The following is a 25,789-nucleotide window of genomic DNA, read 5'->3' on the forward strand; positions in this document are numbered from 1 at the left end:
GTGCAGACCATGTCCAGGAGAAACTGGACACAATGCAATCGTGCAATGGATAATGGGAAGTAAATACTAGTGACCACCAAATGTTGACTGCAAGTCCAGAACAGCAAGAACAAAGAGCATCACAGAAGTGTCCATGAACACCAGAGATTCCAAAGCATCACCATGTGCCCACCTCTGCATCAGGACCAGAGGTGCTTCCACAGGACACCCACAATTCCCCAAGCATGGACCAACACCTCGTCCCATTCCTTTGGTCAGCTCCTGCCTTCCTCAGCAACCTCAGACCATCACCACCAGCCGACTGACAGGGCCTGGCATGTCACATTCTGTCACATGTCACTAAATTGCTCTCAGTGGACTGTTCATGTGATTATCACCATGGGTCCTACTGCAGGTGTGGGGTTTTTTTCCCCAAAGGAAAACAAGTTCTTTGCAGTCACTCTGAAGACACTGAGAGAAACAAATTGTTGGTCCCCTGAGTATAAATCATTGTCCTTGTCACAATCATGACCACTGCTGTGTCAGAATGCACAAGAATTAGCTCTAGAAAGTGTCTGTGCTGTAAATTTTAACACTGAGAAAACCCTCAGATCCTTAAAAACCTCTTTGCTCAGCTACAGTAAGGAAGAAGACACAGAGAAAAAACTTGTGTGAGTAATAGGAGAGATGTTCAGTGCTGCAGATAATGCAGGAAAATTTATCCTCCCCCCTTTTACACGGCCCAAAAATGAGTAATTATGTGCCAGGAGACATCATCTACTCCACAAATCAAGTCACTGAAACTACAGACTAAAAATTGTTTTTAAGAAAGTCAATTTATTAGCGATTACTGTGCAGACAGACATATGAGTGCTCTTGTGTACTTGCTGCATTAACAACCTCTCAAAAGCCACAGGAAAAGGAAAATCAATACTGTGTATTTTTTCTCACATCAATTTATCTACTGCTGAAAAAAAAAATAACTCACTTCTGTGTATGCCACACATGACATATCCCAGGTTTCCTCTGAGCAAGGAAAATAAAACAAGCTTTTGCTGGTTTCAACCAACCGAACCCTGCCTTGCTGGACTCAGATTTTGCTTTTGATAAAACCTGAAATAAGACTTGAACAAACTCAGAGCAGTCTCAGGCAGCTTGGCACTGGTACACAGAGCCTTTTGTTACTGATCCTGTGGTGCTGGCGCAGGGCTGGAGCCCATTAGCAGTGAACGGTCCACTAAATATTTCATGATTCTGGATTTCAGACGTTTCCCAGGACAGGTTCTATCACCACAGATCCTACAAACGGGCATGACAGTTGCTAAATAAAGGATATCATGCAGAGTAGCCTCTCCAAAGCACTCCCAGAGCCTCCAGCCAGGAACCAAGCTCTATATTTTTTACATACATATATATATATGTCTCAAAAGTATGCATTTTTTTCCTCTCCAATTACAAAACACAGATTTTCTCTGCATAAAGTCTTTCAGGCTGCTACTTCGACAGGAATCAAAATAAATCGCAGGATGGCATTCCCTGTCAAGCAGACTAATCTTGTTTCCTTCACTTTCTTTTTCCGGGTCACCAGTTTACTTCCCTCGGCCGAGAGCTCCCCACAGACTCTGGGAGGGCGCCTTAAAGAGCTCTGCAGCCACAGCATTTCCCCATCACTAAACCCTAAAACATTTCTAAAAGAGGGCAAAGTCCTCTCCAAAAGGAAAGCTGCAGCTTTTACTCTCCAGGCTGGTACAATTCCCAAAGACACGGCCTTTCTGCTTTCCCACTGGGAGCACACAGCCTCAAAGCCTGCCCAGCAGAACATGGCCTTCACCAGCCATGGTCCAGCAGATGTTTGGACAAATCCACCCAAATCCTTAGAGAGGAGTGGCTGGAGAGCCTTGCAGGCAGGAATTGGGGGTGCAGGTCAGGGAGGGCGAACCACGGCCTGGGATGCACCCAAGGGCCGGGCAAGGGAGGCCTGTCCCGCTGGCCACACAGGCTGGACATTTGGAAGCATTTCTTCACCAAGAGGGTGGTCAAATGCTGGAAATGGCTTCCTGCAGAGGTGGCCAATGCCTCAAGCCTGTCAGCAGCCCCCTTAAAGAGCATGCTTTGTGAAGTTGGTCAGCCAGGGGTGTGGATGATCCCTCAGGGTCCCTTCCAACCGAGCGAGCCTGTTGGATTCTGACACAGGAGGGAAATATTGAGGACTCAAGCTAAAAAGCTCAATATCTAACCTTTGCTCAGGCGCTGAGGGGCACACTGAGGTGCTGATCCTCCTCCCAGAGACACTTCCATGCCCACTGGGAAGCATGGCACTCTCCCAGGCAGCCGGATAATCCTTGAGGCAAAGCAGCTTTGTGGGCTGCCGGGAGCCATGGCGCCTCAGACAGGCCAGCCTTCACTCTCACGGCCGCCTTAAGCTCATCTGAGCTCAAAGAACACGGCCAAAAACATTCCCTGAGCCTCAGTGATCCACAAATGGTCGTGGCAGCACAAGGAGAGGGTTGAACAGAGCGGGAGAAGACATCCCCTGGTGGGAGCCTGCCTAGGGACACAGGTTAGGCTGTTCTTGGAGACAGGGAGCTACTGGAATGTGGTTTGGCCATGATTTTATTCTCTGCCCTTGTATCGGAGCTCACACACCAGCACTTCTCCTCCTCTCCTGCTCCTGTGCTTTGTATGACCCACTCTCCCTCCTCCCCTGCCCTGCAGCCACGTGGTCAAAAAGAAATCACCACCGAGCTCAAAATGTCCCCATTCATCAAACGTCAAAAGCTGAAGCAAAACTTGGTTTTTAATCAAAATTTGGCTGAAGTTGACCCCTGCACTCACAACCTGTGAGGAAGCAGCCGACGAGCAGATGTCACTGCTGGATAAGCCTTGTTTCTTTAGGAAGCTAAAAATGGAACCAGCCATCACCCTCATCTATGTTTAGACCCAATATTCCAAACAATTCCTCTATTTGCAGTTCTTTTTTTTTCTCCCCCTCCTGAAGCTATCTCTGGCAGAAGAATTAACCAGCTGCCACGGAGAGCAGGAATTGAATTAAAAGCTGAAGAAATGCAGCGCTAGTAGCAGAGGTGACGCACCAGCTGGATGCATTCCAGGTCACTGCAGCCTGGCAGGCTCTCCACGAGGACATCCCAGCGGATCTCGGCGGCACAGTTGGATTTTTCCCCCACGTATGCAAAAGCCATAACTCCTATGGAGCCAATCATTTCACGCTGGAAGCCCTGCAATTCATTTTTTAAATGCACTGCCAATCAGGTTATTATGTTCAAGCTAAGGGAGGAAAAAACCCTACAGAAAGACTTTTCATGGGGAAAGCATTCCGCTTGGGATTTTCCTTGTCTTCCTGTGCCAAATTGGCAGGAGAGCTGTATAATTACAGAGCTTTTACAAACAAAATTAATGTACAGCAAGTCTGTACATGGCCACCCTCCCATCCATGGATTTTATGGACAACAGAGCAAAAGGATGCCAGTTTTATTTCACTGTGAAACCACTCTCCCAAATCAGGAGTATTTTTAAGTAAAATCCCTGTGTGGTACCACAGACTGTAGTCCCCCCTTCCATTTTAAAAGGCAGGCAAACTTCACAACACAAGAGCCACAGAGAACAGGTACAGCATCCCTCAGGTCTGTGTTCCCACACAAGGATCAGGATGCAGGATGCCCAGGAGTGGCATCAACACATGAGATGTGGCCACAGAGACAGAAGAAGGGCAATTATGGATGTTGTTAAATATAAAACCTTATTTTCTTATCAGCCTGACCAGGAGACCCTTTTTTTTAGACAAAAATATAACCAAATGCATGTGTCAAAAACCAATTCTCAAAACAAGACATCTTATTATATATTAAAGGCTTATTTCTCTTTATTATAGCAGAACATCAGTCCCCCTACGATCCACAAGCAGCTTCCAAGAATCCTCTGCTGCTGTCACAAATGTTCATTCTGTGGATCCTAATTTCTCTTTGTTTTCCCTGTCACATTCAATATATCTCCAGTTCATGAATTATAGACTTGCCTGATTTCCCTAACGTCACCCAGGAGTCTACAGCAATTCAGGAACCCAGCAGACACTGGGGAGGTCCAAGTCCTGGATGCTGAGACTCCTTCAGGATGAGAACAGACTAAGGCACATAATTCCCCCCTGACTGAGCTGAGCACATTCCTTTCCCTTATTTTCCCTCCAAAATTCCTCTGCTAGCAATTCACTCTCGAGGTGCTGAGGAGATGAGGATGACACACGTGTGTGGATCCCTGGAAAGTGTCCCAGGCCAGGCTGGACAAGGCTTGAACCAACCTGGGATGGTGGAAAGTGTCTCTGTCCATGGAATGGGTGGCACTGGATGGTTTTTAAGGTCCCTCTCAAACCAAATCATTCTGGATTCTGTGACATGATTCAAAGATTTCCTATTTCCCAGCAACATGAGAGACATCCCCACTTGCTCCAGAGTCCCAACCCAGATTTATTTTTTTTGAAACAGAACAAGAGCTGTCATTTCAGCCGCACCCCCACAACACTGGGTTCATTGAAGAATTTACTCAGTGACCTTTCAGCAGCAGATAAGCACATACACTCCTTAAACATTAACTCCTTCCAAACCCATATTCATTTCAGCATTTTTTGGACACTCACACAACTTCAATTGAGAGCAACACATGTCAAGAACATTCCACTGCTTTCTTCAGCCTGTGAGAAGCTCAGCACAGCAATAAAACCACACGTGTGGAGTTAAACACAAGCTCTAGAGCTGCTGCACTGACAGCTTCTCTCCAGCTCTTCATGGTCCTTTACCATTGTAAGAGGCTTTGTTTTTATTGTTTTGGGTGGTTTAAGTCATCTTATATATACTTCCTTGGCAGTTCTCTTAGGGGGAGGGAAACAATTTTTTAAGAGGATTTTAAATTATTTTAATCTGAAGAGCATTTATAAACATTTCCCAGTATACAGCAAGAACAATCTGTTGTTGGTGGTACGTTAATCCTGGCGAGCACTTGAAGGGCAGAAACACAATGGGGTGAAATTGTTACAGATGGCCTCAGGGTTATTCCAATACTTGAACAACTGGAATAATGGGGTGGAATTAAAAACATGGGCCTAAGCTTAGGAAACGCCTCACGATAAGATCACAGCGCCCAAAAAGAGGAACATAAAACTGTTGAAGAGGAGACACTTGTGGAAATTAAAAATGAGCCTTGTAGAAGCACAAGAAGTGCTTCTAGCCCAGACGGAAAAACCATCCATCCTTTTCCACTCAAAAGAAATAACAACCAGCAGGAAAAATTATCTTTCTTCCATTTGGACAAGTAAAATTTCACAAGGTTACTGTACAGAACAACCAAGAACTGGCAAAATGGAAGAGAGCAGAGATAATCTAATAGGCCTTTTCTATCTAATTTTTATGATTCTTATGAAAAATGACCTGAATAAGTGAAGTTATTTGCCCTTGTCCTCTTTGTTCATATTGGATTTAGTCATGAGGGAAATCCTGCCAAGGATAGTATGTTTTACTCAATTTACTACCCTTTGTGATTGCTCTATAAAATATTGGATACATGATAGGAAAGGTTATGGAGGTTTGGGGCGGGGGTTTTTGCAATGGAAAAAGAAGGAACACATTGAGCACTTGCTGGCAGTAAAAATTAAGACAACAAGAACTGGTGGAATTTTCTGAGGAGAATATTTATCTCCAAGTCCACGTTCAAAGGATTGTATTTAACCTGAATACGGTGTAACTTAAAAAAAACAGCAATTGAGTATTAAACAAACAGCCTCTTGCAACATTTCAGTTCCAAGTAGGTCACAAATAACACTGGAGTCAGAAGCTCCATCTCTCTGCTGCACAAACTCTGTAATTGCCAGAAGCTGAGGTTTCCTTTGAATTCCCAGTATTTATTATCCTGCGACTTTCGGACTCTCGCCGTTAATCATACGGTCGCACCGCTCCTGCTATTACAGCAGAAGGCAAGAAATCAGAACCTGCTCTTCCAGGCTTTGCATTTGGTGGAGCTAACACTGAGCTGTGGAAGCCACCCCCAGCCCCAGCATCTGTGCTGACAGAACCTGGGTCACGCTCAGTGCAGCCCGTGAGCCATAAATAACACGGAGAACTCTGGCAAAGCCCAGGTGCAGCCAGTCACCAGCACCACCAACCCCTGCTCGGGGACTCCAGCACACTGAGGTTGTTTTCCTAAAGCTATAAAGGCCAGCCATAATGGTGCAGGATCTGTTCAATCCTGGGAATGCACTGTGCTGTAAGATTCCAGGGAGAAGCTGGGGCATTCCTCCCCTACCATTCAATCCTACCCCAAAACAAGAGCCTGGGAACTTGCAGCCGCGGCGGATTGTAATAAGTGGTGTCAAAAATTCCAAGCAAATGAGTACCACATGTCTGGGAAGCAGGCCCTTTTCCTGGGCTGACCTTGGAGGCTGAAGGGCTGCCCCTTTCCTGACAAAAGGATTGCAGGAAGAAAAACATCCCGAGTGCTGCCGTGTAACCACACGGGTGAGATCCTTGCCACAGACAGCACGAGTCGAGGGTTTGGGATGAGATCAGATCCCATTGCTCAGGAGCTTCCCCAAAAGCTGAATGGACAGAGTGGGTCTTGTTCCCCCACAGACTTTGGGTTTTTATGGGGGATTCCATAAATCACTGCTGCTGTAGCATCCATCCCCCATGGATTTATGAAGGCTGCTCTTGGAATGGGGACTGGGAGACAGAGGCAGAACAGAAGCCCTGACTCACCTCGTGGAGGGTGGATTTTGTGCTGCCATTGGAAAGATGGACATGCTCTTCTCCAGCTGTGTCAGACATGAGCATCAGAAGGCCTGGAAATTATACATGTTACTCCTTAACCTCGTTCACAGCAAGGTCCTCCTGACCCTTTACTTGGGATTAAATTACACACATTTACAAAAACTAATTGTCTACTACGCATTCCAATTACAAGTCTAATTATACTTATCTAACTGTTGCCTGACCGACTTGGTCTGGAATCAAACCATGCTTTTTTGCTTTATTCCATATTAAATTGGGCTGAAGGCTTTCTGGAGCTCTGGAAGTTCAGAAATAGATAAAATAGAAGCATCTGAAGACTAAGCAGATAAAAGGCCAGGCCAACACAGAAGAGCTTTCCAAGTGCACATCAGAAGGATCCATAAGGATTTAATAAATCTTGGACTCAATATCTTTACTTTTGTTTCCAAAAGACCAAAAGAAAAAAAAATGCTCAGTCCCAAGCTTCAGGAGGGTCTTTCATCCAAACAGAGGATTATGTCAGTCCCTCCTGATCTTGGAACATATAAATCCATTTTACACTACTTTCCTTTTTGGAGGCTCTGAACAAGTTATCAGAACCTTGCAGTTATGTATTAAGGCAATAACTACAATCAAACAAACATGTCTCAATGGGTTTAAAGCAAGTGGTCCATAGACCACTGTGCTCAAAGGACAGCAATCAATGACTCCACATCCAGCTGGCAGCCAGAAACAAGGAAAACAGGGGTGGTACTTGGGCTTGTCTTGTCCACAACCACCATGGATTACTTGAGTAACAGCACAGGCTGATATTCAGAGGAATCACAGGATGGCCTGGGTTGGAATGAACTCCAAAGTCTGTTAGAATTCCAACCTGGCCCTGGACACTGCCAGGGATCAGGAGCAGCCCCAGCTTCTCTGGGCAGCCTGAGCCAGTGCCTCCCCATGCTAAAAACCAAGAATTCCTTCCCCATATCCCACCTAACCCTGCCCTCTGGCACTGGGAGCCATTCCCTGTGTCCTGTCCCTCCATCCCTCGTCCCAAGTCCTTCTCCAGCTCTCCTGGAGCCCCTCTGGGCAGCGGAAGGCTCTGGCTGGCCAGTCAAGGGAAGTCATTAATGCCCCAAATTGCACACAGCCAGGTGAGGGAGCTGAACTTTTTGATCTGGCAAGGAGGAGACTAGAGCCAGTCTAAGCCCAGCCTGCAGCTCCCTAGGCAGCAGCTACAGAGGGGTCAGCCAGAGACTGTGAGCTCTGCAGGAGCCTCTTCTCAGGCAGCCCTGAGCATCTTGCCCAGGCATCAGATTAATTCCAGGGAGGAAGGGATGGCACTCCCTCTTAGTGTGGTGCATGGACTGAGCCCAAGTGAACATCAGCCATGCCCCATCAGAGCAGCCTCAGCAATTAACACCCTCTTCTCACCCATCAGTTCCTTGTGACAGAGTTCATTCATCCTGCAAGGAATCACAGCCTGCGTTTCGTGCATTTCGTTTTCTGCTCGGAATTTGCACCATCTAATTTACTCACCATTAGCATCGATGATCTAATATTCCTTTCTGATCTTAATTCCCAGCAAACCCATCCAATTCAATCTCCCTTTTTTGTACACAGACTACAAAAGCTCGAGTCATTACAATTCCTACCCGGTTCCACGCTGGTGTAAACGAGAGAATGAGACCCTTAAATTTCCAAAGAGCTTGAAGGCAGCGTTGCATTAATGAACCTCCTGGAACAACCATGTGTCTGTGCAGAAGAATGTCAGCTACTTGTATGGCAGCCTTTGAAGGTCCCTCCAAGGAGGAAACGAGCCATCAGCCAGGACAAATTCCCCAGCTGGGTTTTGATGGATCACAAGACAAACAGATCCCTACAAAGAGAGGCTGAAATTGTTTTACAAGGCCTGGTACCCCTGACCTCAGCCCTGCTCTGTCCTGCTCCACTTACACAGCCTGAGAAAAACCCCTTCAGGTGGGCACACACGGATTTGGGGATGCAGAACGGTTGTGACAAAATCCAGGCACCAAGAGAGCACTTCAACATCTGGGTAGAAAAGGGGGGGGAAAGCAACATCATTCACGTTAGTGATTTGATGTTTACCTCCCACCAAACAAGCTGAGACACACCTTAAAGCTAAGTTTCACACCTTTTACTTTCTGAAATGGTCTGAAAAGGGGATTGGGGACAAGGGATGGAGGGACAGGACACAGGGAATGGCTTCCCACTGCCAGAGGGCCGGGCTGGATGGGTTATTGGGCAGGAATTGTTCCCTGTGAGGATGGAAAAGCCCTGGCACAGGTTCCCAGAGCAGCTGTGGCTGCCCCTGGATCCCTGCAATGTCCAAGGCCGGGTTGGACGGGGCTTGGAGCAGCCTGGGTCAGTGGGAGGTGTCCCTGCCATGGCAGGGGTGGCACTGGGTGGTCTTTAAGGTCCCTTCCAACCCAAACCATTCTGGATTCTGTGAGAACACCTGTCAGACCAATCCTGCTGATGACATTCCAGCCTGCTCTGGGAGAAATCTGTTGCTTTTCCCAGGAATTCATCAAGTGGGAAGTTGTTCTATGAACACAAACACTTGTACACCCCACTCTGTATTAATCTGAATTCCAGTTTCCAAGGAGAGTTTGACATTAGTTCCTAGCACACATCACCACTGAAATGTATCATTCTTTGTTTGTTACACAATAAAAAATTAAACAGACTCTCAAATTACTAATTAGACGCCATTGCTTAAATAAGTGTGCAGAGAAGCAGTGGCCAAAATTAAGGAGTTCTAATTTTAATGAAAGGACAGCAGTGTACAACTGATATTTGACCAAGCAGGGAGCAGAAATTTCTTTCAGGAGAACAAAAGCATTATTTAAAAAAAAAATATTTGTAATCAAATGTTTAAAATCAGCAAGCTGGGATTCTTGACTTAAATACAAATAAAATCAGCAATAGATTTAAAAAATAGATTTAAAACCAGAAGTAGCTATATGAGATTACCATTTCTTCTCCAGGCAGACAAAGCTCCAGGATCCTCTTTGGCAAGAAAATAGGAAATCGTTAGAGAAATTGACTATTTAAAATAAATTATACCTATTGCAGCCCTTCCTCATATAAAATACAATAATAATCCAAAATATGGTTTAAGGAAAGCAATAAAAGGAAGGCAAAAACTACCTTAAATAGGATGGTAAATGGTAAAATCCAGCTCTCCCACCCTTCCCACCAGGAATGCAGTCACACACAGGCTGTGGCTAAACACAGGAATACAACAGGAAAAATGAAACTGGGTGTAACAGCAACAAACAGAATGGAAATGGAATCCACTCAGATCCTCCCTCCCACTATCAAATTCCTTGCATGATGACTGTTGGAAGGGGCATAAATTGAAAATGCAAACATCCAGAAGATAAAAGGTGTTGGTTCACTGCCACTCTGCCTTTGTAGGACTGCGTAAGGCACTCGAGGAGTTCAGAGCATGATAAAAAACAACTTTTTCTTCAGCTCTCACCATTACTTTTGAGTGGCACCAATGCCAAACCCCAGAGCTACAAGGGCTTCTGTGCCATATAATCAACCCCTGCAAAATTTCCATCCAAGAAGCCTGAAAACAGCCTTGCAAGGGAAATATCAATAATTCCTTTCCAGGGATTGGGAAAACAAAAATCCAGACAAAGCACAGATCTTGCTCCAAGTCACACAAGAGCTCAGCTCCTGTGCCATGCACAGTCCCTGCTTTTGTCTTTCCCTGGCCTTGATGGCAAAGCATCTCTTGCCATCTCTTCCCCTTAAACCTAAAAAAAATACCTTGGCACGCTGCAAAAGAGTTCATTTCCAAGAGAGAAAAACGTAACTTTGCCTTTGACAACTGCTTTTCAGACTGAAATATCCTCTTGAACAAGAGAATTTCCCATACTGGAAAGGTGTGAAAGCTCTCCAGCTTCTCCTTGCCAAGTTTTAATCAGCATAATCCAGGACTAACTTCCCAAGCACAGAAAATGGGAAGGTTTTGGGTTTTCCCAGTCCCACAGTGAGTGCTGCTGAGGGATGAATAAAACAGGTCAATTCCACTGTGGATCTGCAGCATTCCAGCTGCTCCATTCATAATTCATGGTTTTGACACATCTACCTGCTGCTTGGGAAAGATGAGCACACACAAACATGACATGGACATGGGCAAGAGCTTTTTCCTTCTTTCACTCTCATTTCTACTCTCCCAACAGAAAATAAAATAAAATAAAAAAAAAAGGAATAGGCTGAAGAAGCAGAGTGGGGATTAATCCCAGAAGAATAAATTTATTGCTTCCACACAAGCCCCTGGCTGTCCAGAAGCACATGTGTACACTCACAGAAAGCAAGTCTTACATATTATTTTCTAAAGTTCAACATGGTCATTTACCTTTGTAATTATCAGTTTGAAACTGCAGGGAAATGGACATCCCTGGGAAATGGGACAGACATCCCTGGGAAATGGGACAGACATCCCTGGGAAACATAAACAGCCAAGAGTGTTTAGGTGGTTCCAAAGTGAATGTTGTCAAACACGGAAAACTTCTTAAATCTGCTAAGTGGGGGAAATTGGCAGTGGGAAAGTGTTTAACTTATACAATCCCAGAATGGCTTAGGTGGGAAAGGACCTTAAAGATCACCCAGCTCCAACCCCTGCCATGGCAGGGACACCTTCCACCAGGTCAGGTTGTCCCAGGCTCCATCCAACCTGGCCTTGGGCACTGCCAGGGATCCAGGGACAGCCACAGCTGCTCTGGGAATTCCAGCCCAGCCAGGAATTCCCAATTCCCAATATCCCATCCATCCCTGCCCTCTGGCAGTGGGAGCCATTCCCTGTGTCCTGTCCCTCCATCCTTGTCCCCAGTCCCTCTGCAGCTCTCCTGGAGCCCCTTCAGGCCCTGCAAGGGCTCTGAGCTCTCCCTGGAGCCTTCTCCTCTCCAGGTGAGCACCCCCAGCTCTCCCAGCCTGGCTCCAGCCCTGCAGCAGCTCTGGAGCCTCCTCTGGGCTCTCTCCAGGTGCTGCTGCTGTGTCCCCAGGGCTGCAGGTGGGCTCTCACCTGGGCTCAGGGGCAGAATCCCCCTCAGCCCAGGGCATGGAGGCTTCCAGGTGCCAGTTCCCATGGGCAGGGCCTGCCCAGCTTTTCATCCCTCAGCACCCCAAATCCTGGTCCCCAGGGCTGCTCCCCAGCCCAGCCTGGCTGTGTGGTTCATGCTGAATTAATTCCAGGAGGGCTCCCTCTCCCCTGAGTGGGCACCATGGCTGTTAGCACACGGTGACGAGCTGGGGTCATGTCGTGGAACACTCCAGCATGTGGAGTATCATGCATTTAGCTTGTCTGCAATTAAGACCATTTCATTGTCTCATCAGGTTCCCTGTGATACCCAATTAAGTAATAACACAAGGAAAGTGCTCTTAATTAATGAGGAAAATGCTCTACAAGCTAGACACAGGTGTGTGTATCTCAAGCAGGGCCTGAAACAGTTGAACAGATCATTTAATCTTTATTAAAAAAATCCCCACTCAAATTTGTATCTAATTACCTCAATAGCAGGAATCTTCCTGATTTCTTCCAAGGGGGTTAAATTTCTTTGCAATATTCAACAACCAAGTGGTTTATAAGAGACTCAAATTAAAACTGACACATGGAGTACAAGATCACAATTTACACATGGTTCTTCTGGGGATGGAGCAAATGGGTTTAAACCACCTTTCTCCTTGCAGTGTTTTGACAATATCAATCTCCTCTATTGATATTGAATTCATGTTTATTCTTATACCAGCTCTGCTATTTGGGTTGAGCTAAATGAAAGCCCATCCCCACTGTTAGATTAGTCAGGGCAGCATCTTTTAAAGAAAGATACTGGAAAAAGGCAGAATATCATCCTAAATCTCATCCTTACACGCTTCAGTGAACGGAAGGGCAAAATTTAACTGCAAAAACAACATTTCCATCAAGTACAGCAGTTTTGTACCCCAGTTTCTTCAGCTAAGTAAAGTGGACGTGTGTCCTTCAATGCATTGAACACACCATTTACAGAACTGTGTGGAAAATCATGAAGTCACTGGAGCTGCTGTGGGCAACTTTGATAACCTTTATCTCCCCTTCCCCATCGCTTGGTTTCAGTGACATTCCAACCTGAATCAGCTGGAATTCTTCAAGCCACAGTTTTCTACCTTTGGTGAGAATCAAGTACAGAAACAAAGTCCTAAATTCTGACTCCAGGAGCAGGAATTGCAAGGAACATTATTTGCAGGGAGTGAGGCACATGAAGATCTGCCCTTGCCTTTCTCCCCAGATCCTCAGGCACAGTCACCTTCCCTGGCACAGCAGCCTTCCACCTCTTCAGCTCTTTTCTCCCTGGATAGCAGAAGGAACCAGCTTTCTAGAAACTCAAATCTTATTCACAGCACAATGAAAGTCTTTGATTTTTAAAAAATATTGTAAAAAAAAATTTCAAAGTACCTATCTAGGCTACAGCAGCCTGTCCAAAATCTTCTACAGCAGATCCCTATGGGGAAAGGTTGATAAAGAGGACAGAGCTGTCAACCTGTACTTTCATAACCTCCCACCCTAGTTTTTCATCACAAGGTTCTTCCCTAAGCTCTGCATTTCTTCCTTCAGCTGCTCATTTTAAGCTCTTGAAAGTTTTGGTACAAAGGAGCCACAGAGACAATTTTTTCTCTTTGATCAATCACGTCCCACTGTTCAGAAAACAGGCTCCAAACCATTAATCTTGCTTATGTTATCCAAACGCTTGCTAGGATCTCATCTTTCCTATAATTTATTTAGCACTGAGCCCCCTGACAATACATCTGAGGTATTCTTAGATCACTTCAAACATCAGTCAGGCCAGGATGGCGAGGCAGAACTGGCAGGGATGAGTCTGAGATGCAGACAAAGGCTGAGCAGTGCACGTGGCACTTCTCCTGGAAATGCCACGGACGGTGCCCAGCTGTCCCTCAGGGAGCACAGGGCACCACCTGGACACATCCAGGTACCACAAGGCATCACCTGGAGCCAGAGCATTCCAACAGAGGCTTCGTCTTGCTGCTCAGAGCATTCTTGCTGCATTGTTTTACCTGGTGCTGACGCCCATTAAAACTCCATTTGATACAGTTCCCTAAATTAGGATGCAGCAGCCAGAGGTGAACACTCGGGATGGAACTGATTTGGGGAGAAAGGAAGTTTATAGATGGTTTGCATAAATCCCTCCCTTAACTGCTCCTGTGTGGAGACCCACCAGGCAATCATCACATTCCCAACCAGCCCAGGCTCCCATAGATATTTTACAGCTTTGAGACATTCTCCCATGTAATGAGGAAGCTGGGGAGCAAAGGAGGCTCAGGGGGCACCTTCTGGCTCTGCACAATCCCTGACAGGAGAGTGGAGCCAGGTGGGGTCAGGCTGTGCTCCCAGGGAACAGCGACAGCACAGGAGGAAACAGCCCCAGGTTGAGCCAGGAGAGGTTTAGATTGGATATTGTGAATATTCCATTCTGGAAACTGCCCAGGGCAGTGAGTCCCCATCTCTGGAGGGATTTAAAGCTGTGTGGATGTGCCACCTGGGAACATGGGGCAGTGGTGGCCTTGGCAGTGCAGAGGAATGGTTGGATTTGATGGTCTTGGAGGGCTTTTCCAACTTAACAAATCTGTGATTCTATGTAGGGGAATAGATTTATTATATAAATAGAAATCTTTTTAACCTTCACTCCCAGCTAACCAATTGCATTCCCGTATTCACCATGTGCTCCACAACATTTTTGGGCTTGTTTCCAGCTCCAGTTAATTTGAGCTGTATCCCAAACCCGCCCTTCCCCCTGTGCCATCCTCCACAGAAATGCTGAACTAGAAGGAGGTGGTGATTTTAATGTGAAGTTTGGCCCATTAAATAAAAACTAATGTTTCAATCAGCAAACTCCATCACCCCCTCACACAACCCCTGTGCCACAGCCAGGGGTTAACGGTGCCTGGTGCCCTCCTGCAATCCTTTCTGCCTGGGATGAAAACCCTGGCCACAGTTTCATCATTTAAATGTCACCCACAGCCAACTTAACGCTTGACAAGAACATACCCTGCACTGGTCTCTACAGTTTTAAACAAAAAATGATCAATTTTAGAGGTGGGAAGTGCTCTTTTCCATGGATCATTCATCCCAAAAGGCAGTTCACCTTTAAAGGGTTCTCCCTTTAAAACTTCCTTGGATGCATGGGAGGGCACTCAGTGCCTGGAATTTTCTCTGGGATGCTCCTGCAGTCAGACTGTCCCTCTGATAAGCCAAGCAAACTCAGCTCTGTGCTTCTCTGTGTGTGTTTTTCTAGTCCTCAGACTATTTTTGTGTTTCTTCCGTTCCCCTACAACTTATCCAGGAGCTATTTCAGGATGCTGAAATGGAAATCATACTCAGGAAAGTCACAAGCACCAAATACAGAAATGAAATCTGTTCTCTTCTAAATATTTTCTTGCATGTACACCTAAAAACTAAAAAAAAAAAAAAAAAAAAATTTAAAATTGCCTTTTTTGTTGCAGCATCACTGCTGGTGTTTAACCCACCTGCTCTGTAATCCCTTTGAGCACCACTGCTCATAAAACAACTTTCTCAGAGCCCCTTTAGGCACTGGAAGGTGCTCTTAGATCTCCCTGGAGCCTTCTCCTCTCCAGTCTCCCAAAATCCTGTTGCATCCACTGCTGGATCATTGGAACCCTTCTAAAACCCATCCACTTGACCACAAGACCCCATTTTTAATATGATTAATATAATATTAATAATTTGCTAACATCCTGCCAGTTCTCTCCATCAGAATATCACTTGGTACTAAAATGCCTCCCAGGTCAGAATTTAAACAAGAGCTTGCCTGGATCCATCCCAGAGGTTTCAGCAGGACCAGGGTGAGTTCTCAGCGCTGCTGCTCTCCTTTGAGCTACTTAATTGAAAACAGTAATTTAAGCACAGTCAACTCGATTTAATTTCCTAGTGATGACAAAAACTAGCAACCTATTTAGGCATTATTAACTTAAAATCAAGTTGAAATTAACTTGGCTGTAAGTAGGAAGCAGATCTGCTCTAACAGGACTGAGTCCAAGGCTTCAAGCACCCCTTTATTCATTGGGGTCGGGCTGTCTCTGGGTGTTCTTTCATTTTTAAGAGATGTTTATTGTAGACAGAATCCTGAGTAGGTAAACTGAAATCAGTAACCTTTGGAAAATGGATTTCCACAACTTTCCTGATTTATGGAATTGAAGAGACACAAGTTTTGAGAAACTAAACCCAAAGTGAAAATCCACATGAGAACACAATGGTGTCTTTAACCTCCAGTGATGGCTTCTCACCCATTCTCTATTCAGACTGTATTCAGAAATAAAGCTCAGATAATCTGGGATGATGGACATGAAACAAAATCTTTTAATTTTCCACTTTATTTTAGCATGTGAGAACAGAATTATGAGAGTTTGCTAATAATGTGCATTATGGACACAGTGCCAAGCAGGAATAAATTATCCCTGTGTAGAAGAATCCCTCTAAGATGAAACACTGAAGGAAAAGCAATTTTAATGGATCAGCTCGATTTTTCAAGGCATTTTGGGAAACAAAACTGGCTTTAAAAATAATGTACCTACACACATTTTTCTTCTGAAATTAGAGTGACACAGTTATCTGGAAAAAACCCTATTTTTGAAGGCTTCCAGCTCTCTAACTTGCCTGGGTTATCTGATAACACTCTGCCTTCACTTCCCAGTGTTAATTGGGTTTGTTCCTGCGCTCCTGTGTGCTGCCTACAAACACAAAAATGAACCAAATCAGGCAGAAACCATCAGGGTTAATTATAATCAGCACCAAAATCTCGAGTGCTATTTGTGGCAGCAGTGGATTTTTATCTGCTCTCCGAGTATGAGCCACTCAGTAAAACAAACACAGAAGGGAACTCAGGACCTGTGTCCCTACGGATTCAGGTGCTTTTTGGGAAGGTTTAAAATGTAGTCTCTGAATCCTCTGTGCAGAGTCTCTGTTTGCCCAATTTTTGGGGTTTTTTTACTCTATCCAGCTACTTGAAACGAATGTGAAATGCCTGGGGGTTTTATAACCCCTCATGCTGCTGATCCTTCCTACTGTTACCGCTCTGGCAGGAAACACAACTCCCAGAAAACCGCTCCAATTAAAACAGATTTCCGCTCTCAGCACCAGGAATAGACTCTGGATACTCCCCAGTAACTCTAAAATGGATACTCCCATTAAATTATTTCAATGTAAAAAGATTTGCAGACAGCACTGATACCCAACAAAGCATCTTCATGATAACACAGCTCAAGTAAATTTAATATCTGGGTTTTTTTTCCCCCTCCTTCTTTACTTAATGGCAATACCCCTAAAAGTACAACAGCTCCTGGTGTCTACCTTGAGGCAGGAAAAGGAACACTGCCCTGTTTTCTCCTCCTTCCGTGTTCCATGTTCCTGGAACCCTGCTGGTATCTCCAGAGGGCAGGAGGAAACCAAAAGGCAAAAAATAAGAGATTGTTTTACCCAATGCTCTTCCCACTATATTTGGGCAAATATAAACACCCACTGAAAGCAAGAAATATGAAAAAAAAATCATAAGAAGATAAAACTCATAGGAAGGTCAGGTAAAAGCTAACCTAAACTGAAGGCACAACTTCCTGCAGGAAGAAAACTCCACGACCCATAAGCTCCATGGCTTATCCTGATAGCCAGAAAATCCTGATAACACCAAGAGAAACATATTCCAGAATGAACTCCCTCCCTGCCCCAGGAGAGAGCTCTGCTGAGGTGCTTTCAGATTTAAAAACAAGATTGTCAAAGAAGTAAAGCCCAGCTAATCCTGACTGCCAGCACAGTCCTGGGCAGAGAGGTCTCACACGGAGAGAGGATTCAAATCAAGATTTGCACAGATCAAAGGCCTGAAGTGCAAACCTGAGCAAGGGTGACACCAGAGCTGTCCCCACAGCCCTGATGTCACACAGACACATCTCCATGTGGCAGGGACCAACTGGCTCTGAAACCTGTCTAAGACTTTAAATAAAGGGCACAAAAAAGGAGCCCAAGCACAACCTTCCCATTCCTGCATGTGGCAGAGAAGGGGGGAGTTTGTCACTGCAGCATCCTCCAGTGTTTCATTTATCTGTCTCTGCAAGTACAGACATTGCCAACCCTTTTTGCCCCATTCCAAATGGGAAACTGAGGCACTGCTTATGCAGTTTGGTACCTGGAGGGAAATTTGGGGCATGGAAAGAAGAAGATGCCAGTCTTCCAGCACTGGATCATGAAAGCATCGTTGATCCCTAGCAAATTATGAGCCACACCACAAAAAGTTGGAGATTTGGGTTTTCTGGCAGGGAGATCCCCCTTGAATTAAGAAGTCCAGCATGAGGCTGAAAATTCATCCCAAAAAAATCTTTGCTGAGGACAATTCTGTTATGTGGAATTTGGTTAAAGCCTGAAACTCTGGCCACAAACAGAGGGCTTTGTGTCAGGAGAAGGGGAAAATACACAAACTGCAGGGAACAGGATGGAACACTCAAGTCAAGTGCCAGGAACGTCAGTGAAGAGCATCAGGAAAGCAGGAGAAAGTCAAGGACATCCAGGGAAACACCCATGGTGAAAGTCACACTAAACTCCACGTGTGTATTTAGTGCTGGCAGGGAAAAACGAGCTTGGATTATGGAGAAAAATGGTTTCCTGCTGCTTTCTCCAGCCTGTGCTCAGAAAATCCAGCCTCTGCAAACATGCTTTGTGGATGAGCACCATGGCCTCCAAGAAATAGCTGGCTGCCATGGATTTCCTCTTCCCACACAGGAGCACCAACACTGGCTGATCACTGTGGCCACAAGAAGTGACTGCCTCAGCTGGAGCCAAGCAGGTGAGCAGAGAGCTCAGGGATCCTGGAAAAGAGCTCCAGGGGAACGTCTAAGCCAAGGTTTGGCAATCTTCACACGGTGCCATGCCAGGCTTTTCCTTCCCACTGGCTGCAGGGTGCCAGGAGAGGAGCTGGTAGGAGCAGCCTCCCAAAGCAGCAGGAATCTGCTTCCAAGCAGGACAGAGGCTTTTGCCGAGCCTGGAGCCCAGGGAGAGGCGGGAACTGCAAGCTGCAGATTCCTCTTGCAAGCCAGTGCCTCCAAATGCAATGCTGTTTGCTCCACACTGCATCCACAGGCTCCTTGCACGTGGGTCCCCGAGCTAAAAGATGCAAGGGAAGGCCCCAAAAAATCCTGGAATTGAACGAGGCTGCACGACTGATGAGAGAATGTTTGGATTTGAGTGATGGAACAATATTGGAGGGAAGGGAGAGAGCACAAATTGCAGAGCCAGCACCTTTCCAATTAATAAGACACCTTCCCAGCTGAAACTGCTGATGCATCCAGGAAAGGCACGAGCTGAACACAGGAGAAGGACACTTAGAGGGGGAAATGAGGCACAAAGTCAGAGAAGAGCGTTCACCAAAAAAAAAAAAAGAATTTTCTGTTGCTATATATGGATGTAGGGAGTCTGGATAACAAGCAGGAACAAATGAAATCCTGGCCAGCAGGAAAGAAAAAAATAAGCATGTGACTGGACTTGAAAATTATTGGTGCCGTGGTGTTCAGATGTGAAAGGAAGAGATGGCTGCAGTGTATCCCTAGAAAAAAGGTGGGAAGGCTCACCTCTCTGACAGCTATCAACACTGCAGGAAAACTGAATTTCCAGGGCAGAAACTTGGTGTGTTTTAATGAGTGAAGCTCTGGGAAGCACCAAGACAGGTAGGTGAGTCCATACTGGGGAAAAAAAACCCCATGTGGGGTTAGGGAGGGGACAGGAGGGATACAGAAACTCTCATGCAGCAAGTAATTACAAGAGATTAGCCTCCCTAAATCATGGGTGACAATTTGTAACACCAAGTAACTGATTTGGGCCTTGTTACAAGCAATAAAGCTGCAGAAATCACTGGACTGGAAGCCTTGACAGCGCAGAAAAAGAACAGACTCGTATTTAAATAAATCTCAGTTTAGTAATTCAATCAGGATTGCAAAATGTTCTTGATTTCAATAATTGATTTCAACCTGTATGACATTTGTGCTTTTTAGTTATCATCTTAACAAAATATCATCATAATCACGGGCTCATAGAATCATCTGGGTTGGAAAAGACCTTTAAGACATTGAGTCCAACTGCAATGAGAACTGGCATCACTTGATTTTCCACAAATGCAACGCAGCAGAGGAAAAATTAGGGAATTTGCATATAGATGATCCACTCACTAAGTTTCAAAGTGCTTTTGGGATCAAAAAGGAAACAGCTCCAGAGTGAAGTTTGAAAAAGCTTCTGGGGCAAATCAGAGATTGAACTCCCCTCGCAATCAATGGGAGGACACCAGAAAGATTATTTAACAATTTACATAAAAGCAATTACAGGACACAGCCAAAATGAAACCACACAGATGAGTCAAGACCAAAGTGTGTCGAACCAAAAGAGCCTGGTGAAACCCAATAATGACAAATGTAAGGGCAGGGTACATTGTGCAGGTGGAGAAGTCCCAGCTGGGCTGATGGACAGGAGAAAAAACCCCTGAGGGGATATTGGATCGCAAGTAAAATGTCAACAATACAATGGAATTGCCAAAAAAAAAAAAAAAAAAAAAAAAAAAAAAAAAAAAGGCAGTTCAGATTGTTTTAAGAGTGCCATGTGGAAACCAGCATTATTTTGTTTTATACAATGCTGACAAGGCCACGCAGTGCCAAGTCTGAGGAGAGAGCGAGAGAAGTAAACACACCAGAGTACAGGGGAAAGCTGAGGGAATGACAAAGAGATTTGGATACAAACGGATCCATAAGAACACAGTAAGGGCTGTGCCAGCCCAGGAACACGAACTGGAGGAGATGTGACATGCTCCCGTCAGTGGCAGCAGGAACAAGGGATGGGTTATTCTGAAGAGCAAAGCAAAGCATCTTCATTTCTCAGAGATCACAGCATCCCAGGATGGCTTGGACTGGAAGGGACCTTCCAGCTCATCCAATTCCACCTCTGACAAGGGCAGGGACACCTTCCACTGCCCCAGGGTGCTCCAAGCCCCATCCAACCCGGCCTGGAAGAATTCCAGGGATCCAGGGGCAGCCACAGCTTCTCTGGGCACCCTGTGCCAGGGCCTGCCCACCCTGGCAGCCAAGAATTGCTTCCTAAAAGATCTAAGATATTGGAAAAGCTTTTAACCAAATTGGTTAAGTGTTCACTGCCAGCTTCCTGAGCAGGCTGGCACCTCTGAGGCTGGAATACTTTAAGGAAAAATTAGAAATACATTCATTAAGGATGCTCTAGGGACACTTTATCTTGCCTGGAGGAGTGAATGGACTGGAAGGTATCCCAAGGTCTCTACCAGCTCTGCATTTCACTATGGAATGATGCCCTGAAGGCCAGGATGTTTAACCATGGGGTCCTCCAATATTTCAGAGACCACCAGGGCTCATTTGCAATATTTTTCAGAACTCAGGAGAAAAATTGGCAGACAAACATTTCTAACACAACTACACCAGGAGAGGGCAAAATGACTCAAGTAAACACCAACCTGTTTGCCAGACACGAGCTCTGGACAAAACAAGGGAAAACAGAATCAGGCTGGATCTGGACTTAAAAAGAACAGGAGTGAAATCAGTGACAGCCAAGCCAATGTTATGGAAAATGGGCCTTGTCAGGCAAAGCTGAGGAGATCCATGGTGCTAAAGGAAAGTGCTGCAGTGTAACAGGCAATCTTTTGAGGATGACATCCCAGTTAAAAAATTACCACTGTGTGTGTCAACAGAGCAGCTGAGCAGACTCAGAGCTGGCCAAGGCACAGATGACTAAAAGCAGCCACTGGTGGAAAATCCCCAGCAAAGTGAGCTGCAGTGGGGTTCTGCTGGGCCTCATCCAGAGCCCAGGACCATTCCAGAGGTCCACTGCAGACTGGAATCTAGGGAACAAGATGGGAAAGCCAGAGCCCCTCAAACAGAGCCTGCCCAGCACTTGCCAGGCAATGCCCCGAGTTTGACTGGACCACAACCAAAGAGCACTTGGTTGTGGAATTACGAGCTCCCTCCAAAGGGAAAAGTTATTGGGTATCAAAAGACCTGCATTTAGACAACAACTGGCTTTTGGAAGTAAGAGTTAGAAATTAATTGAAGTGACACCTTGGACAGGGTGAGGGATGAGGCAGCCACCCCTTCCCTGGGCAATCAGCTGTGCCAGTGTTTTACACCCGTAAGTTTTCCCTTATTTTGTCCCTTCTCTCCATGCCCTGTTCTGCCACACTTGCTGCAGATGTCCCACCCTCCCTGGAATCCCCCAGGAACCCACCCTGTCCCTGGCACCTGCTCCAGCAGCAGCACAGCTTCCCTGGAAAGCAAAACCACGTGGGCAGGATGCTCCCAGGCTGCTCCGCCGCCTTCGCTTTTCCAAGGGCTCCAATTTTAAATATTTCTTATACAAGGAAATATTTTCCTGAGCTCCCAAATCCATATTAAAAGACCCAGCTATCCAAGAAAGTTCAACAGCTGGGATTTGGATGCTATGGCAGAGAAAAAGAACCCAGCTCTCCAATTTATGGCACTGCATTGTAAGGCTTGAAAACTTCTGTTGTGAATGTAAGTCAAGTCAAGAGCAAACTGGAAAATATGTGGAAAGCCATAATTTTGTAAAAGCCATTAAAAGTCTCATTAAGTGACACCATACACCGAAAACTGAAGAAAATGATTTGTAGAATAAACTGCTACAGAACCAAATGTTTACACAGGGACCTATTCCGAAGTAATTGCATTTTAAACGCTCATGAGCTTCACACAAAATGCTTTTCAGCAGGGAAAAGCCGCTAGAACCTGTCTGTCCATGCAGGCATGACAACTATCCTGGGTAAAATGCCATCAGGAACTGCAATCAATGGTCTTGTTTTGTCCATCAAATCAGCAGAAGGTAGAATCATGGAATTGGTGAGAGTGGAAAAGACCTCAAGGATCATGGAGTCCCCCAGCACTGCCAAGGCCACCACCAATCCATGTCCCCAAGTGCCACATCCACGTGGCTTTTCAATCCCTCCCTGGATGGGGACTCCACCCCTGCCCTGGGCAGCCCATGGGATGTGGGGATTCTTAGAACCTTGTTTAAAATAACCCCAAAAATCCCCTTGTCCATAAAAAAGCGAGTTACTATTGGCTATAAATCCAGGTATAAAGAACTGAAAGGAAAAGAGGGAAAAAGAAGACCATGCTCAAAACTTCTCACCAGTCCTCAGGATGTGTTTTGCAAACTCAGGATGGTAAAACCCACTCGTTATCAAATTTAGGGAGCTGCTATCTAAGAGCAGAGAAAGCAGAAGCTCAAGCACTGGGCTTTAATTGGTGGCAGATAAAGAGCCTGATGCCATGAAAGAGGCAAATCTTTTTTATTAAGCTCTACAGCAAATTAGAAGGAAAAACCCTGCGGACCCCGAGATGTTTTGGTTTATTTTAACTTTTGCTGCAGTCTGCAATCTATATCCATTTTATCAAAGAATTAGACATGCCTAGCAGCCATGATGGCATCTATTCTTTTCCTTTTTTTTTTTCTGCCAGTTTAGTACTTTTCCTCTCATAAAATACTCTAAGCTTGTCTCCAATAATCCTCCCAAATCTCTAACCCTTGCTGAGACAAGGAAGGCAAAACCCATCAGCCTACAAACACACTTGAGCTTCAGCCTTCCTGTTGAGAAATTATTGCACCAACCCCAGTTTTCTGCTCTGACTTCTCATTTTTCCACTCTCCAGTTTTCCACACGACCCTTTCAGCCAAGGAGAGGAAGGGGAGACAGGGTGAAGCACAAACACAAACCAGAGGAGGGGAATGGGGTGGGTTTTTTTCAGCTTTTATAAATCCTATGACGATAATCCCCTAAATGGTTTGCTGGGGAGCATCAGCAGGCCCACTTTTTTTTTTTTCTTCTTCCCAGAAAGCACAGTCACTTGAAATTCCTGTGCAGTGCTCAGGGTTTTCTGCACATCCATAGTAAACAAAACCCAGAGGAGCTCTGGAAAAATTATCCAAGTCCCACTCATGCTCTAAAAAATCTGTGAGTCTCCGTCATCATCAACAGAAGCTCCTTCCCTACGTGGGTCTTAAAAATAAAGAGCTCCCACAAATTTCAGATCTGCAAATGCTGGATATGCCATAAAAGCTGGATCTTTGCTGCCTGGGATCCTAATTACAGGTCTGGGATTGCTGCTTCACACGCCCATGGCACACCTGTCCTCAGCAAAAGAAAATCCTAGAAATTCCCAACTGTTGCTTCCATTCAAGCTAAAAAAAGCCATAAATTACCTCAAGATTATCCACCTAAGCAAGCACTGTTAAAGCAGAACATAACATGAAACATAAATCATAGTTTTTACATTGATTTTACATAGATCAATGTTTTTACATTGATTTTACTCTCTGTCTGCCCAGGTGGGCAAGTAGGAAGTGCACTCACATCCTGACTTTCTCCAAAAATCAGGTTTACACAAATTTTGCTGGGAAAAAGTTCTCCCTGGGGGGACCTGGCACAGGTTCCAGAGAAGCTGTGGCTGCCCCTGGATCCCTGGAATGTCCAGGGCCAGGCTGGATATTGGGGCTGGGAGCAGCCTGGGACAGTGGAAGGTGTCCCTGCCCATGACAGGAGTGGCACTGGATGGGCTGTAAGGTTCCTCCCCACCCAAATCCTTCTGGGATTCCACGAATTTGCATAAATAAACACAGCCCTGCCACTGACATTCTTCCCTGGTATTGAGGGACATCAATGTTTGTGACACAAAAGTAGGAGCAAAGTGATTCAGCTGAGTGGAAGGAACAAGAAAGTGACACAATATAAACAGCTCTGGAGATTTGTGTCTGTCCAGCTGGTATTTGAGTCACATGGAAATAATTCCTAAAAATTTATTCCCACTTTTAAACGGTAACAGATCAAGAATCAGTATTTTTGAATCCAGAGGCTTAAAAGACCATCAACAGGTAAAAAAGCACACAGGTGGATTTTATTTGTCACTGAAAGAGAAATCTTCATCTGCACGGCACGAGGATCCAGCAGCATCCAGAGGGACCAAGGGATTGGAATTTGGAAGCAGCAGAAAGAAAATACTACAGAGCATGCCAGGAGCTGTTTCCCAGTCAGTGATTCCACACTGAACATTCCTACGGACTGAAGGTGAGAAGGGATGGATTTTAAGCAGCAAATATTCCTGTGGACTGAATATTGACTGAATATTCCTACGGACTGAAGGTGAGAAGGGATGGATTTTAAGCAGCAAAACTGAGCCCAGCTGATGAGGAAGAAGAGGGCACAGGCAGGAGGGCGCTCAGTGGGGGCAGGAACAGGGAGAGGAATGCCCCAGCACGGGGAGAGGCTTTGGGAATCGCAGAGGAAACAGAAAGTACACGGAGCACTTGTGCTGCGGAAAGGGAAACCGGGGGCCTCTGCAGATCCCATCAGCCCCAAAGGCAGGGCTGGGACACCCATGGAGCTCCTAGCCCTGCTGAGGGAGGTAGCAAAGCTGCGCTTCCCTCCTGACAGCCGCTCTGCAGAGAGCTGGGAATGCTCTCGGGGCTCCTGGTGGGAGGCGAGGTCTGAGGTGCCAGCACACCTGGAGCCAGAGGCAATTCTGGGCACGGCTCTGCCAGCAGGTGACATCCCCATGTCCCACTGCCCCGCCAAGCCCACGCCTGGGAGCTGCTCCCAAAGGCAGGCAGTGCCCTGGATCCCACACACACCTCCGAGCTGGGCACGGCACACAATTCAATTTACCCAACTCAATTATCAGCCTAATTGTGCCTCCAGTGCAGGGACTGCAGGCCTTCCACAGAGCTGCTGCTCCAACGCATCCTCACCCTCCCAGAAACGCTTTCAGCACCTCCCTGCCCTGCTCTGCCCTCTTATCCCTCGGATCATGGGAAACTTCACTTGATCCAACAGATTTTAACCCCCCTGGGTTGCTCCCCTACTGCAGTGCAGGCTCAGCACGGAGTTTGACAGGTGAGCATCAACCAAGAGCAGAAAGCAGCTCCACAGATGTTCTCCCTAAATTAC

The 25,789-nt window shown here is 45.8% G+C and overlaps 1 protein-coding gene across 3 annotated transcripts in view; it reads right to left on the reverse strand.

Moving 5' to 3' along the window:
• Positions 1–25,789, reverse strand: part of FAM168A (family with sequence similarity 168 member A) — a 123,753-nt gene that overhangs the window by 95,750 nt on the left and 2,214 nt on the right. Inside the window, exon 2 of one of the 3 annotated variants that reach the window (XM_030962887.1) lies at positions 6,738–6,820. The exons of 1 other annotated variant lie outside the window; for it this stretch is intronic. The gene's annotated coding sequence lies outside the window, so the exon portion shown is untranslated. Of the gene's footprint in view, positions 1–6,737; positions 7,156–25,789 lie in introns of those variants that run through there. One more of the 3 variants, XM_030962895.1, reaches the window with a different exon arrangement.

This window comes from Camarhynchus parvulus, chromosome 1 (genome assembly GCF_901933205.1).
Source record: "Camarhynchus parvulus chromosome 1, STF_HiC, whole genome shotgun sequence".
In the NCBI taxonomy this organism is placed as follows: Eukaryota; Metazoa; Chordata; class Aves; order Passeriformes; family Thraupidae; genus Camarhynchus; species Camarhynchus parvulus.